Genomic DNA, 16,174 nt, shown 5'->3' on the forward strand with positions numbered 1-16,174 from the left:
ACCAACCGCCTAAAAAGCGACCCCAGTGTATTGAAAAATTGGTAAGTAACATCGATTGTCAAGATCATACCGAGCAACCAATCAATACCTCTCTTCCCAAGCACAGCCGACACTAACGGATACAACCGATCTGACTTTGTTAACGATTTGTTGTTGTTGTTGTGGTTTTACTCGTGGTCACTGTTTCCGATGCTTTTTTACTTTTTTTACCATTCCCTATTCTTCCAAACTCCTCCTCTTTCCAAATAACTGACGAAACCTTGATATATAAGATACCATTTGCACATTTCACCCCATCATTAACATTCCAAAACTCTACCTGTGTCATATGCACGCCATCGAGTTGAATTTCTCATTCTTGCGTTGACCGCCAAAGCGGAAGGTTCTTCCTGGAGCAGCAGAAAGCGGGTGGTGAAAAATATTCGTCGATTATGAAAGCGCATACCATCGAATTAAATTAGTCATTTAATTATTGACCGACAAAGCGGACGGTTCTTCTGGAGCAGCAGAAAGCAGGTGGTGGCAAATATTGGTCGCTTATACAAGCGCACGCAATCGATTTAAATTTCTCATTCGTTCGTATGTATGGATTATTAACATATTGCACGTGTGTTAGTAGCTATAGCGGGTGTTTATCAAGATGACAGTGCCAATATAAAAGATCCATTCTTTTAGGATATATTATTATTTATAACGTTTTGAGGTCTCTGCACAAAGAAATACACTGTTAGATAAAATTGCAGAAAATACTAGATTCACAATTCCGTCTACTATTTGTGTTAATGGCATGTGAATATACCGTAGTCCAACGTCATACGATCATGTCTTGGATACCACTCTTCTTCTTTTTTAAAATTTCAACGTTTTTGAGAATAATCAAATTTCAATGATGCAGTATGATTTTAATAGTGATTTCGAACCATGAAGCAATTGGCAACTAACATTCTAACTGCATCCGTTTTTCGGGAATTTTTAGTTTTTACGACAAAATAACTTTTTGTGAATCACGACTAAATTTTGGAAAAATTGATGATAACAAATATTTTCTAGAGCCCGAACGGTTTGTTTGTTCGGTGTGACGTTTCGGCATCCGTGAAGTTGAGTGGTGCGAAACCTACACACACTTTTTCTCCGGCTTAAGCTCCGGTCGGCGAGCAAGAAACTTATTATCTCAGAGCGGCCGCACTTCGCTAATCTTTGAATTTTCTTTATCAATTGTTCTTGCTGGCTGATTGATAAAAATTCTGGGTATAGTACCTTTTTACGCTATCTTTGATGTGATGAGTTGTTAACGCTTTGTCATTTAGGTACCATTCAGTGCTGAGACAGACGCAGACGGGTTCGGATTTCTGCCTTTTGCTTTGGATTTTATTTTGCCTTGGATTGTCAGATTTTTCAGTTAGTGATGCAATAATACAGCCACGCTGGTTTCTGCTTGCTAGTGTTGCTGTTTTTATACAAAGCGATATATATTTCCCAAAGTAGTTTTATGAAAATCTCCATAACAGTAAAGTTGTTTCTTAACTTCGTTTCTTTTATTTTAGATTCCAGTGTTTTTCCTGACGGTAACCTGAGCAATGGCTTTCAAACGGAAAGTCATGATACACCAAAGGCCAAATGCTCATACTATCTACAGCATAAATTTTCGTCGGTTTTATCAATGGTGAGTAACAATGTATCAAATGTTTGCATGAAAACGTGTTGTGACCGACATGATACGAACAAACCAAATGTGGTTGGGAGTGAATAATCGCTCTAATTGTGCAAGTTTTAGCGATTCAGTGTGGCAAAGATTAATAACAGTGGCCGCCTCGTGCTTACAATCAGGTGTGAAAAGGAATGGCATTTTAGTAAGGTTTTTTGACGTGGGACTACGTCTTTCTTCACTATACTAAGGTACCTTCTATGAAAACTGGATTGAACATGTAACGTTTTTGGTTGGCGGAATTCAAGATTTTAGATGCTAATAGCGCTCAAACAACTGTTCCGATTCCAATAGTTAATATACCGTTGGAAAGCTAAAATATACAAGATTTGTATGACTTGATAATTTTAGTTACCATTTTCTTATAACTCCGTGAAAATTGCGGAAAAGTTTGAAGGTCGAATATCCACATACATTTTTCATACGATATGTATATTTCCCTAACGCAGACTTCAAAAACATGGACGAAATGATTTCACGCATTCAGTCATTGGCTAGCAATGCCAGCCAATTGGCATTGCATTCATCACCCAACGTAAGCGACGAAGAAAGAAAGCAGAGATGCTTCCACGTGATTGGTTCTTCCCCCAATCATCCAAGTTCCCCACACTGAGTGAAGCTATAAAAGGACATTCCGTGTTGAGAGAAGATCATTCCCTGGTCGACCTTCAAAGCGAACAGTTCGGCTTCCCTTCGATCTGAGTTGGATCCCACCAGTGGTAGTCTAATTCAGATATCGTTGTTGGAATATAGCCCGAAATTAGACGTGAACGGCACTGGGGATCATTGGAAGCCATTGGAAGACTTGGAAGCCGTTTGGGTGCTGCCGATAGTGTAGGTATAGTATGTCGTATATCAAGCGTGTGTGTCTGAGTAGCGTGTGGGTGTGTATGTGTGGGTGTGTGAATAGCGTGTGTGTGTATGTGCGAGTGGCGTGTGCGTGTATGTGTGTGTATGTGTAAGTAACGTGTGTGTATATGTGAGTAACGTGTGTGTGTATGTGTGTGTTTTTTTAAAGGTGGCGGGGAAATCTGCAAACAGACACCTGAGAAGAGAACTCAGGGTGTGGGGATGAGACTAGAGGAGAGATGCTGGGGTAGTTACACTCGCCCAGGCACCTACTGATCACTGTCCCGACCCACTAAAACCCCTCCAGTCTCCAGCCCTGGTCTTCCCGGAACGACGGTCAAGTATTACGTCGGGGAGTGGCTTTTGTGCGTGATGCACCCTCTTTACTCTTATAATCTCCTAGCTAACTATGTGTATGTGTGTGTATGTGTTTGTGTATGTGTGTGTGAGTAGTGTGTATGTGTGTATGTGGGTGTGTATGAGTGTACGTATGTGTGTATGTGTGCGTGTATGTGCGTGTGTATGTGCGTGTGTATGTGTGTATGTATGTGCGTGTGTATGTGTGTATGTGTGTGTGTGTGTATGTATGTATGTGCGTGTGTATGTGTATGTGTGTGTATGTGTGTATGTATGTGCGTGTGTGTAAGTAGTGTGGGTGTGTCTGAGTAGTGTGTGTGTGTGTGAGTAGTGTGTTTGTGTGTGAGTAGTGTGTGAGTATGTGTGTGTGTATGTGTGTGTGAGTAATGTGTGTGCGAGTAGTGTATGTTTTTTTGTGGTATGTTCATGGACTATTGTGTATGGTATTTGTACGTTTGGTGTGTGTTATATACTATGGCTATGGCAGAATTAAATCTTTACACTCACCATAGTCCCACGGCAAGGTTACGTTTGTGTACTCAAGCACATACCCTTTAACTTTTTTTTGTTTATGGAATCGAATGAAAGTTACTTAATATAAAGTAGGGATCATCGGACAGGATCCCCCGTTAATATGTGACGTAAACCTTACGTAGTATTGGAATGTGTTACTCATGATAATACCAAAGCCAGCGCAAGCCAGTGCAGATGGTGGTGTATACCTAAAAAGAAAACAACGCCGGTACACGCTAAAACTGGGTGGTGCGAAATCATATCAGTTTCGTGTGAAATTGATAAAGTTTCAACAAAAAAATAAACGATCAATTGTAATGTTGACAAAACCTCTACCGCTCATTTCCGCGTCGAACACTCGACAGAAACGGACGTGCGAAGTGGTCGTTCTATTACAATCCGGTCCGTGTGTACGAATAGCCAAACAAAAGAGTGTATTATTCGCGCTAAAGGCCAACTAGATTGTGAGTTGTGTCGATACGTTCTGTACCCGGCTCGCAACTTTGGCTGTATTGGTGCAAAATACCAGCTGCAGTTTTGATCTGTGCACAGTGAATAGAACTTTCTAATTCAAGGCCATCATTTGACAGTCGAGTCGTGTCGCTGTGCTGAGTGATCTCACACCCGGCTCACTGCTGGTGGCTGTATTGGTGCTGCTGTACTGGTGCTGCTGGCTGCTTTGGGTGCAGCTTCGAACGATCGGACAACCACTGCTGGAAGGAAGAAGTAAATAGGTACGTGTTCTTGTCGGCGCTAGTGCGCTAGTGCGCTAGACTTAGCGCGATGGATATAGATCCCTCGCCTCCCGTGCCACCATCCCCGAACCCCCTTGACCCTGACCCTTCTGTTACCCCCTCCCCTGTTCATTCTCCAGTCCCCCCTCGCCCCAGGATTTACCCGGACGGATCTCAACAGGGCAGCTATACTGTTTATTTTCGTCCAAAGGCAGGAGTGAATTCAAAGCGATTAAACATACTGCAAATTTCTAAAGACCTGACGAAGGGGTACAAGGCCGTGACCGAAATTTCCAAGGTCCGACCTAACAAGCTCCGTGTCGTGGTCAGTGATCTGGCACAGGCCAATGCTATCGCTTGCTCTGAACTCTTCACACGCGAGTATCGCGTTTACATACCCGCACGAGACGTGGAGATCGACGGTGTCATAACCGATTCGAGTCTGTCTGTCGAGTGTATCCTAAAAAGCGCAACCGGTTGCTTCAAAAATACCGAAACACAGGCAAAGATTTTGGATTGTAAGCAATTGCGGTCCATGTCTCTCGTCGGCGGTAAAAAAGTTTACACTCCGTCAGACTCGTTTCGCGTTACGTTTGCCGGATCTGCACTCCCTAGCCTCGTCTCGATCGATCGGGTTCGTCTGCCTGTGCGATTGTATGTACCCCGTGTTATGAATTGCACCAATTGCAAGCAGTTAGGCTACACAGCCGCGTATCCTTCGATGCCTAATTCAACTGCGTATATGAAGGATTCTATCTCTGTCTTACAGTGAAATTGTAGAAGTATTTTACCAAAAATTGATTCGTTTAAAGTTTTGATAAATAGAAACAAATGCGATGCATTTTCCCTTTGTGAAACTAGGCTTACTTCAAATATTGATCGCAACTTCCATGATTTTAATATTATTCGCCTTGATCGAGACACCTCATATGGAGGAGTACTTTTAGGGATTAAAAAGTGCTATTCTTTCTATCGTATTAACCTCCCCTCGATTCCAGGCATCGAAGTTGTCGCATGTCAAATGACAATACAAGGTAAAGAGCTTTGTATTGCCTCAATATATATTCCTCCCAGAGCACAGGTTGGGCAACGGCTGCTCTTTGATTTAATAGAACTTCTTCCCTCGCCACGTTTGATTTTGGGAGACTTCAACTCTCATGGTGTGGCTTGGGGTTCCCCTTACAATGATAACCGCTCCTCTTTAATCTATAACCTTTGTGATGACTTCGACATGACTATTTTAAACCACGGTGAAATGACACGTATCCCGAAACCTCCAGCGCGCCCAAGCGCTCTGGATCTATCCTTATGTTCGACGTCGCTACGGTTGGATTGCACATGGAAGGTAATCCTCGATCCTCACGGTAGCGACCATCTGCCTATTCTTATTTCAATTACAAACGGGTCAACTCGCATGCGACCAATTGACATTCCGTATGACCTCACACGGAATGTCGATTGGAAGTTATACGAGGAAATGATTTCAAAAGCGGTCGAGTCGATTCAACATCACCCACCACTTGAAGAATACAACCTCCTCGCGGGCTTAATCCTCGACGCCGCGTTGCAAGCCCAAACGAAGAAATATCCCGGCGTAACGATCAAAGAGCGGCCTCCAACTCCGTGGTGGGACAAAGAGTGCTCCGATGTCTACACGCAAAGATCCGACGCGTTTTTGGCCTTCCAGAAGGGAGGTATACCCGACGACTATATACGGTATTCGGAGCTTAATACCAAGCTTAAAAGCCTGGCTAAAGCAAAGAAACGCGGATATTGGCGTCGGTTCGTGAACGAGACGTCGAGGGAGACATCGATGAGCACTCTTTGGAACACAGCCCGAAGAATGCGGAATCGCGTAACGGTCAACGAAAGCGAGGAGTCTTCAAGTAGGTGGATATTTGATTTTGCCAGGAAAGTATGTCCGGACTCTGTTCCTGAGCAAAACATTGTTCGCGATGCGTCTCCGGGCCACGACGCGATAGAATCACCTTTTACGATGGCAGAATTTTCAGTTGCCTTTCTGTCGTGTAACAATAACGCGCCTGGGTTAGATAGAATCAAATTCAACTTGTTGAAGAATCTACCCGGCAATGCCAAGAGGCGCTTGTTGAACTTGTTCAATAAGTTCCTGGAGCAAAACATTGTACCGCAGGATTGGAGGCAAGTGAAGGTGATCGCCATCCAAAAACCAGGGAAACCAGCTTCTGATCACAACTCTTATAGGCCGATTGCAATGCTATCCTGTATCCGGAAATTGATGGAAAAAATGATACTCCGTCGTTTAGACCATTGGGTCGAATCAAATGGTCTACTATCAGATACTCAATTTGGCTTCCGCCGTGCCAAAGGGACGAATGATTGTCTTGCGTTGCTTTCAACAGATATTCAGCTGGCGTATGCTCGCAAAGAACAAATGGCGTCTGCGTTCTTGAACATTAAGGGGGCTTTTGATTCCGTTTCTATTGACATTCTTTCGGGTAAACTTCACCGACAAGGATTTTCTCCAATTTTGAACAATTTTTTGCACAATTTGTTTTTTGAAAAGCACATGCATTTTACGCACGGCGATTTGGCAACTTTTCGTATTAGCTACATGGGTCTTCCCCAGGGCTCATGTTTAAGCCCCCTTCTTTACAACTTTTATGTAAATGACATCGACGAATGTCTGGCAAATTCATGCACGATAAGACAACTTGCAGACGACAGTGTAATCTCTGTTACAGGAGCCAAAGCTGCCGATTTGCAAGGACCATTGCAAGATACCTTGGACAATTTGTCTGCTTGGGCTTTACAGCTAGGTATCGAATTCTCTCCAGAGAAGACTGAGATAGTAGTTTTTTCTAGGAAGCATGAACCTGCTCAGCTTCAAACACAATTAATGGGTAAAACGAATTCTCAGGTTTTGGTACACAAATATCTTGGTGTCTGGTTCGACTCTAAAGGCACCTGGGGTTGTCACGTGAGGTATCTGATGAAAAAATGTCAACAAAGAGTGAATTTTCTTCGTACAATAACCGGACAATGGTGGGGAGCCCACCCAGGAGACCTTATAAGGCTTTACCAAACAACGATACTGTCTGTTATTGAGTACGGGTGTTTCTGCTTCCGCTCCGCAGCAAACACACATTTGATCAAACTGGAGCGAATACAATATCGTTGTTTGCGTATCGCCTTGGGTTGCATGCAATCGACCCATACGATGAGTTTGGAGATCTTAGCTGGAGTACTACCATTGAAAAACCGCTTCTGGAGCCTGTCTTCTCGTATTCTAATCAAATGTGAGGTCTTGAACCGTCCCGTGATTGGAAATTTTGAAAGGTTAATCGAACTTAATTCTCAAACCCGTTTTATGACATTGTATTTCAATCACATGTCCCAAAATATTAACCCTTCTTCGAATATTCCAAACCGTGTCGACTTATCAAATACTTTTGATTCTACTGTGTTTTACGATACATCCATGATAGAAGAAACTCGTGGAATCCCGGATCATTTACGCGTACAGCAGATCCCTAAATTTTTTTCCAATAAATATCGAAACATCAACTGCGACAATATGTACTACACTGACGGATCACTTCTTGATGGGTCCACTGGCTTCGGTATCTTCAATAACAATTTAACCGTCTCCCATAAGCACAATAATCCTGCTTCTGTTTACGTCGCAGAATTAGCTGCAATTCAGTACACCCTAGGGATTATCGAAAAAATACCCACGGACCATTATTTCATCTTTACGGACAATCTCAGTTCCATTGAGGCTCTCCGATCGATGAAAGATGTTATGCACTCTCTGTATTTCCTGGGGAAAATACGGGAACATCTGAGTGCTTTATCCGAAAAATCTACCCAGATTACCTTAGCGTGGGTCCCTTCTCACTGCTCGATACCGGGTAATGAGAAAGCGGACTCTTTGGCTGAGGTGGGCGCAACAAACGGTGATATTTATGAAAGACCAATTGCTTTTAATGAATTTTTCGCTCTTGTACGTCAGAATACGATCATCAGTTGGCAAAATGCTCGGACCAAGGAGGGACTGGGAAGGTGGTTACATTCCATAATCCCCAAGGTATCGACGAACCCGTGGTTCAAGGGGTTGGATGTAAGTCGGGATTTCATTTGCGTGATGTCCCGGCTTATGTCCAATCACTATAGATTTGACGCGCATCTCCGTCGTGTTGGGCTCGGGGAGAGTGGTATCTGTGCCTGTGGTGAAGGTTATCACGACATAGAGCACGTTGTTTGGTCATGCCCTGTACACCGTGACGCCAGGTCTAGATTAATAGCTTCCCTGCAGGCCGAAGGTAGGCAGCCGGCTGTTCCTGTTCGTGATGTCTTGGCGAGCCGTGACCTATCCTACATGTCCCTTATATACGTTTTCCTGAAATCCATCCACGCCCCAGTTTAGTCCTATCCCCTTCCGCCTACATCCAACCAAACGACAAGAACACGTTAAGACCCCGGATCCGGAAACAGCAATCAGACCCGCACGATACTCTCAAGGCCCGATGAAAACAACCCAATATACCAGTCCGTAATATCTTGGCCCAGCAGCGGAACAAATTTAATATGCTGCTTACCTATGGCAATGAAAACCATCAAACAGCAAACCTGTGCTTTTAATGCAAAATATTCTAGCTTTAAGTTAGATTTAGTTTCAGCTCGTAGTCGGCAGCGAGGATAAAAAATTTGCTTTTAGTTATTAAGATACTTTAGAAAGTAAACTACCAGATATAATTGGCGCCGTTAAACATTGAATTGTATTTGTGCCGTGTCAAATAAACTATAGATGAAGAAAAAAAAAACCTCTACCGCTATTAATGTCACCTTGAGTAGAAACCAAAACTTGTGCAAATTACAAGAACCTGGAAATTGATCAACATTGAAACTTTTGCGTGTACACAAATGCTCGTCGCGATAAGAATCAGCCGACGAAGACTTTTATTTTCCCCTCCCCGCGGCGTCAACTGGTTGCTGCTGGTTGGTTTCTATCCGGTTGAAGCATTAGTATGTGCACGTAGTGCGGACGTAATTTTATTTCGATAATCGGTCTCTACTCAAAGTGCTTATGGAACCGGCGGTGTATTGAGACGAAATATACAAAATGTGTAAGGTGAAACACAAACATACAAGTACACTAAAGTCGCTTTTTACGCGGGGGATACGTGCCGCGTAAAAAAAACCGCGTAAAATCCGGAATCCGCGTAAAAAAAACACATAAAAAGCGACCCTAGTGTTTATTTGTTAACTATCTTTCTCTGTCAGCTGTTTTCAGATTGCAATTCAGCAAACTTTATCAATTATTATAATCAATTGAAAGATTTTTCTGTTTTAAGTGACATTTTATATATTCATAACACTCAGTTAATCAGAGTAAATCAGAGTTTTCTTCCTCGTCATCGGAATTGAAATATCTCATATCCTATATCCAGTGCGCGAGAATGTGGATGGCAGCTCTTGTGCGGGTTTTAATCCGTTTTTGTGTTTTCTGGACGAATGTTTCATTTTCACCTTGGTTGAGGTTTAATACATATCAGTGTATCCGCTTAGTAGTGATGTCGTCCCGTGTTATTCAGAGACGAATTTTAGTTTTTTCTTTTTTGAATTGGAGCTAGAGGCACCCCGGGTGTTGCTATGCAGATTTCAGGAATGTATGGTTCAGGTGGTGCGGAGTGGTCAGCAATGAGGTTGTTTACGGATGGTTTTTCACGAGTGTGGCTTTCGCTTGTTTCTTCTATTCGCTACGCTAGTTTCGCTGCACGAATGGCCGCTGGTTCAAAGGTTGGATTTTTTATTGTGCATAATGCGTATCGCGTGATATATCTGTATTTATAGTCCACGATAGGAAGTAACGCTTGTCAACTAAAAGATTATAGATGAGTCTAGCGCAAATGTTGGCAGCGCATTCTCTTAATATAATATGACCAAGGAATGACTGTTAGGATATTGTCTTAAATTTTATTCAAAAATATTGAAAAAAAAAACATGAGATCCTGAACTGAAAAATATTGAATTTCTCAGGAGTCCTTAAATTTAAGTATTCAGATAGACAATTAAGTTACCTGAAACTTTTCAGAATATTTAAAATAGGCAGTATCAAGTAAGCAAGTGTTTTTTTCTCCACGATACCGGATCGTGTCTCGTGCGCTCTAGACCTTTCGCAATAAACAAAGCGTCACGAGTCAAACAATAAATCGGTGCTTTGTTTATTAAACTTGAAATCGTGTTCATTCCGGTTATCTTAATTTATAATTTCAAACTTAAAACTCAACTTCTTCATAGTAAGAGGATGGAAGTGCAGATCCATCCCTGCTCCACATTTAGCGGTTGGTTTCAATAACCTTATATGTCATGTCGTGATTGGTCTGAACCACCATGCAGTTTGATACTGCGATGATTAAGGATGTGAATTTAAACTCCCTTAGAATGCGAAGATGACCAACTTTTTGAAGCCTTTTTTTTTGTGCACACCAAGCCCTGCCTCATTCTTTACAAGAAGACGTAGAGACAGTAGGCAGAGCATGGCCTCCAAAGCTACTGTTGGTGTGGTGCGCATTGCGCTGGTTATAGAGAAGCTTCGAACTTTATTAAGCTTTGCTGGGGTGTCACTTCGTTTACCTTTGGCCACACGAGAGTGGCGTAAGTAATTCTTGGCCGTGCAACGGTTATGTAGAACCAGAGAGCTTGTGGTTTTAATCCACAGGTTTTGCCAAATAGTGTATTGCAAGCCCAAATTTCCGTTGTAGCTTTTTTGACTGTGTATTAAATTTGGGCCGTCCAAATCAGCTTACTGTCCAGAATAATACCCAGGTAATAATAACCTATTTAACAGAAGGTCAGAAAACAGTGAAGGAGAAGACAGAGTGTGTTTCCTCCGTTTGGTGAAGGGTACAATAACTAGCGGTATTTATGCTCAGACCCTCTTGAGTGCACCAACTCAGTGTAATATCTAGTGCCGTTTGAAGGCAGTTCGACATTATTGCGTCATATTTACCGTGAACTATGTGGACTACATCATCGACAATGTCATAGCAAAGCTGGGTTAACTTGTTTAATAGTGCATCGACCACCAGCGACCAAAGCAGGGGGAAGAGGACTCCCCCTTGTGGACAGCCTTTTTGTCGCTGAGACGCAGAATGAAGCATCTCCCAATGCAGCTATGTTTTCTCTGCTTTAGAGCGTATTCTAAATCCAGCTCTTTGTAGTGATATCAACTCTTCTCTTCAGGAGAGCTGTATTGATCGATGCATAGGATGTATTGCCATAAGCACCTTCAATATCACGAAAAGCGCATTGCACCGTCTCTTGATTTTTAGTGACTTTTCGATAAGAGTCACTATGCTATGAATAGCAATTTTTGTCGATTCTTGTCCTGAAGATTTCATAGGTTCAAAGGAGCTTAACACCCAATTGATTGAAGCTTCCATGAGCAACCTTCGAGAGAGCAAAATTGAGTCGTCGGGCGCCTTGGTCTTGGACCCTGTTGCTTTGACGTTGGTTGTTCGGTTATACATGTTTTTTTAAGGTGGCGGGGAAATTTACAAACAGACACATGAGAAGAGAGCTCAGGATGTGGGGATGAAACTAGGGGAGAGTTGCTGGGGTAGTCATAATCCCCCATACACCCACTGGTCCCAGCTCCGACCTAGAAAATACCTCCAGTCCAGTCGAGCCTTGATCTTCCCGGAACGACGGTTAAGTATTACGTAGGGGAGTGGCTTTTGTGCGTGGTGCACCCTCTTTACTCATAAACCCCCTACCTAACTACCTGAAGATTGGTAGTTAGCTACCACTGGCGTGTTGGTGGTTGACCGGCCACATATGTTGCAGTACCAGGACGCTCCAGATGTCCGGGTCATCGCACATCCTCCGGACTAGATTGTCCGAAGTAGTGCCAGGCCCGATCACAGCCATTATGTCGCTCCTCGCTCTTATAAAACGGGGCATACGAAGAAGACATGCTCAGCAGTCTCCTCCGCCTCCACGCACTCGGGACACATGGGGGACCCCACGTGTCCGAGCCTGTGCAGATATTGCCTGAAGTAGCCATGGCCTGACAGGATCTGTGTCAGGTGGAAGTTCACTTCGCCATGGCCCCGACCCAACCGGATATCACCAGAATAAGTCGACCATATGTTAGACCATTCCCGCTGCCAGCGGAGCATCGAGAATGAACTTCTGGTACATCGTATGCCCCTTGTGTCACGTTGGTCGAAACATTCTCTGTCCTCTTTGATGGCGATGCTGATAAGCATCATGCCGGACAAGACACAGATTGCATCGTATGACACCGTAAGATACGCACTCGCAATTCTCATGCACATGAGCCTCTAGGTACGTGCCAGCTTACCACGGTAACTGTTAGTACCTAGTACCTACCCAAGTATGGACGAAACCACGCTGGCAAGAACTCTTCGCTTGCTGCCATAAACTGCTAAACTATTGGACATAGGTACGAGATAGTGCTGCAATAGTCGATGAGGGCCTCCTACAGGCATAGTCGACGTGACTCCCGAACGTGAGCTTATCGTCAACCATAACCCCGAAGAACTTCAGAGATCGCTTTGAGGTGATGGTGCAGTGTCCGACTCTGACCACCGCCTGTTGCTCCGATTTACGGTTGCTTACAACCGTGACCTCCGTCTTATGATGCGCTAGCTCCAGGTTACCGGAGTCCCAACTGGCGCTAGTGAACGCATTATTCACGTCGAGCGCGAAGATTGCGCAATAGCGTATTCCCGTTCTCTTGCGATCTTGTTAATAAGAACCTGCAGCGATTCCCTAGGTGTGACGGTGAGACTGCCGTCCTCTTTCTTTAACTGCCCTAGGCCGTTGGTATGGCCTATGGACATCGCTTTCTGGAAACGTGTGGCTCTGGGCATCGTTTGGAACTTGATCGCAGAGCTTGATCCTACAAATTATTTTAGCTTTGCGTTGTACTTGATAAGTGCCGCTCTGTGTTCATACCAGTTGGGTGTGCTTTTAGCCCTGTTGAACAAGCGCCTCACGGCGGAAGTTGTTGAGCGTTTCATTCCACTAGGGCATGCGTGACACACAAACCGCTCTTTTAGGGGACAGTTGGCCATGTAGGCTTTAGTAATCCTGCATTCAAGATCACGTGCAGCAATATCCATCGGGTGTGCGTATATCGATTAAGCAGAAGACCGGGAATTGACTAAGTGTTCCCTGAACGAGCGTCAGCTAGTCTTCTTCGGATTAGCTTCGATGTTAAAGATCGTTGTTAAAGAGTTAACATGTCGGTGATCTGACAAGCTTCGTTATTCAAAGACATGCCATTTTTCCAGATCGTCTTTTATGGTGTTAGTAAAAGTGGGGCTGTTCTCTTTATTGCATATATTGAACTCGTTGGAAGTAAGATATTCAAGAAGGTACTTACCCCTGTTGTTGGTACTCGAGCTGCCCTAAAGCATTCGCATCTCAACCGATGATGAACGGATTATTGCTACTTTGTGGTACCGCACAAGTGCGCAGACCTCGGAAGGCGGTATATCGTCCACCGGGGAAGTAAACGGTTGAGATGACCATGTCTTGTTTCCCGTTGGTAGTTGGGACTTTCGCTATTATGACAACGACGTCACGTTGAATAAATTCTGTAATTGGAGTGTATTTGATTACTCTGGTCAACAGAATCGCAGTCCTTGGTTTAGGCTGAGTTTCAAAGTAGATTAACCTGACTTTTAAGACCGCGGGGCCGCGGGCTTTCTGTTGCTGACCCATGGTTCCTGGACCAGAGCAACGGTTAGTTGCTCGTTGATGAATCTTCTACTAAGGACGCTGGAGGCCCCCTTAGCGTGATGAATATTCACCTGGATGCAGCGCAAATTGCTCATTGCGTGTTGGATCCGCCTGTGGTTGGATTGGAGATTACCTAGTACCTGTCAGACGGTTGCCATCAGCAGAATTGCTGGCTTAGGTTGCCTTTTCTCCGACAACGGCTAGCTTTGCCTGCTGTGAGCGATGGGAAACATACATATGACCAGCACTGGAAGGTGGTTTCTGGGACCTCGGTTTACGAGCTGAAGATAGTTGTAGCAGTGAGCTTCTGGAGTTTTCTGCGAAACCTTCTTTTCACTCGTGGGGCTGCAAATGGGCAGTAGTTGAGGCATCAAGCTGTTTATAGCCGTCTGCTGAACCTTAGCTTCCATTGCAGGGTTGCATTTAGCAGGTGGTGATGACGAAACTGGACGTTCCGTCTGTACCTTTCCGTTCTGTGTGAGGTTGCGTTGAGTAGGTGGTGATTACTGACCTGGTCGTTCTGCCTTCTCGTCGCAACAGAAGTTTCCTTCCGTGTACATGTCGTCGATCTGCCTATCCGGCGCATGCTAGCCTTACCAAACATGTAGTTTAGTAAGAAGCGCTGCTCGGTGTTTCGGCCGGCGGATGCTCCCTAGTGGTTCATTCTTACAATTTTCCTTCGATTTTTGAACCGTAAAAGAGAACGAAAATATAGAGCACTTTAAAAAAAAAATCCGGGTGTTACTCGAGAACAAAAAAGTCTTTACCTAAAATTAACATGTATTAATAGGCACCTAAAGCATTACTTTGGACTGTATTTGTTTTTCGAAAAACCAATTTAAAAAGCCTTGGCGTGTTCACTTATACAGACTCCTTTTGCATTTCCATTTAATCACATACCCCGGGATTGCAAGGATGTTCACTGAAATTGCCCGAATATCTCTAAAATGGTTAGATTTAACGCTAAATGGACAAAATTTATGTACCGAATGGTCACAAAAACACGTGTTTACCTATATAAGTATATTCTATGTTTAAAAATTGCTTTCGTATCAAAGTTGACCTTTAGGCCCGCTGCGACAACTCCAGAACTTAATGAAACTCAACCAATTTTTGATATGTTGCTAATTGAACTCCAAAAAGGTCTTTTTGCCTGAGAAAACCGCTTGAAACTGCTGGCCACTGTTTTCTTCATTTTTGCGGCCTTTTAATTTGGATTCCCCTCCATTCCTGTCTTCCTGACAGTCGACAAACGTTCACTAAACACTTTTGTCTCGTTGGTGACGGTTGATTTGGCCATATTCAACAGTTTTGCCAACTTGGCGTGTGAGTAGTTCGGATTTTTGCGATAAACGAGCAAATTTTTGATGCGTTGCTTCTCTTGCTTCGATGCCATTTTCACAACTGAAGAGCAGATGTCAAAATCAAACATAAGGCATGATACTATGCACACACATCTTAGAAATGAGGGATGGTTAGGTTTTCTCAACACATGATAAAAATAAAACGGAAAACTGAAGTCGACCAATTTTTGACCATACACTGGGGTCTTTTTTGCGCGGGTTATTTTTATGCGGTTTTTTTATATGCGGCTTTTTTTACGCGAATTTTCACAATAACGCGGATTTTTTTGCGCTATTTGGAAGATTATTTTTACGCGGTATCAAATAAGTTTAGTGTAAGTAAATCTAACAGAGTAAAAAATCAATCGTATGGTTCATGACAATAAAACTTTCTGTTCTATCAATCTAAATCATGCATATTTTTAATATATTTGTTGTTATTATCAAATAATAGGCAATTTGATTCGGGAAAATAGAACAAAAATACATTATTAATTGTATAACGATACGAGTCAGGGTCGTTGCGATCAACTTCCGATTAAAGAACGAAAGCTTAAAAATCATTACAAAAAGTTATTGTCTTGTTCTTCAATGAATTTTCATTTTTGAAGCACAATAAACTCATTTTGTGTGTTTTGTTACCATTTTTATATCATTTTTCAAGTTTATATTTACTTACGTGGTATTATTTTTGTTTTTAATAGAGTTTTTTATACGCGGATTTATTCAACGCGGTACAACCAACCGCGTAAAAAAAGACGCCAGCATAATACCCTTTATGAAATGTTCATATCTGTTTTTCTTTCATTTCAGCACCGCATCACTACAGAAACGATTCTCAACTATAATAGTGCCTGCTTCAAGGTATAAGCAAAAAATCAACATATACAAACAACGTTAGACAAAAAATATAGGAA

General features: G+C 43.0%; 1 long non-coding RNA gene across 1 annotated transcript; it reads left to right on the forward strand.

Annotated features, from left to right (window-relative positions):
- Positions 1 to 1,335: 1,335 nt before the first annotated feature.
- LOC129725978 (uncharacterized) lies at positions 1,336 to 16,174 on the forward strand. The gene is made up of 3 exons (XR_008728220.1): positions 1,336 to 1,481; positions 1,545 to 1,663; positions 16,071 to 16,174. It is a non-coding gene; the product is annotated as an uncharacterized LOC129725978 (long non-coding RNA).

The sequence above is a fragment of the Wyeomyia smithii genome, chromosome 2, assembly GCF_029784165.1.
Source record: "Wyeomyia smithii strain HCP4-BCI-WySm-NY-G18 chromosome 2, ASM2978416v1, whole genome shotgun sequence".
In the NCBI taxonomy this organism is placed as follows: Eukaryota; Metazoa; Arthropoda; class Insecta; order Diptera; family Culicidae; genus Wyeomyia; species Wyeomyia smithii.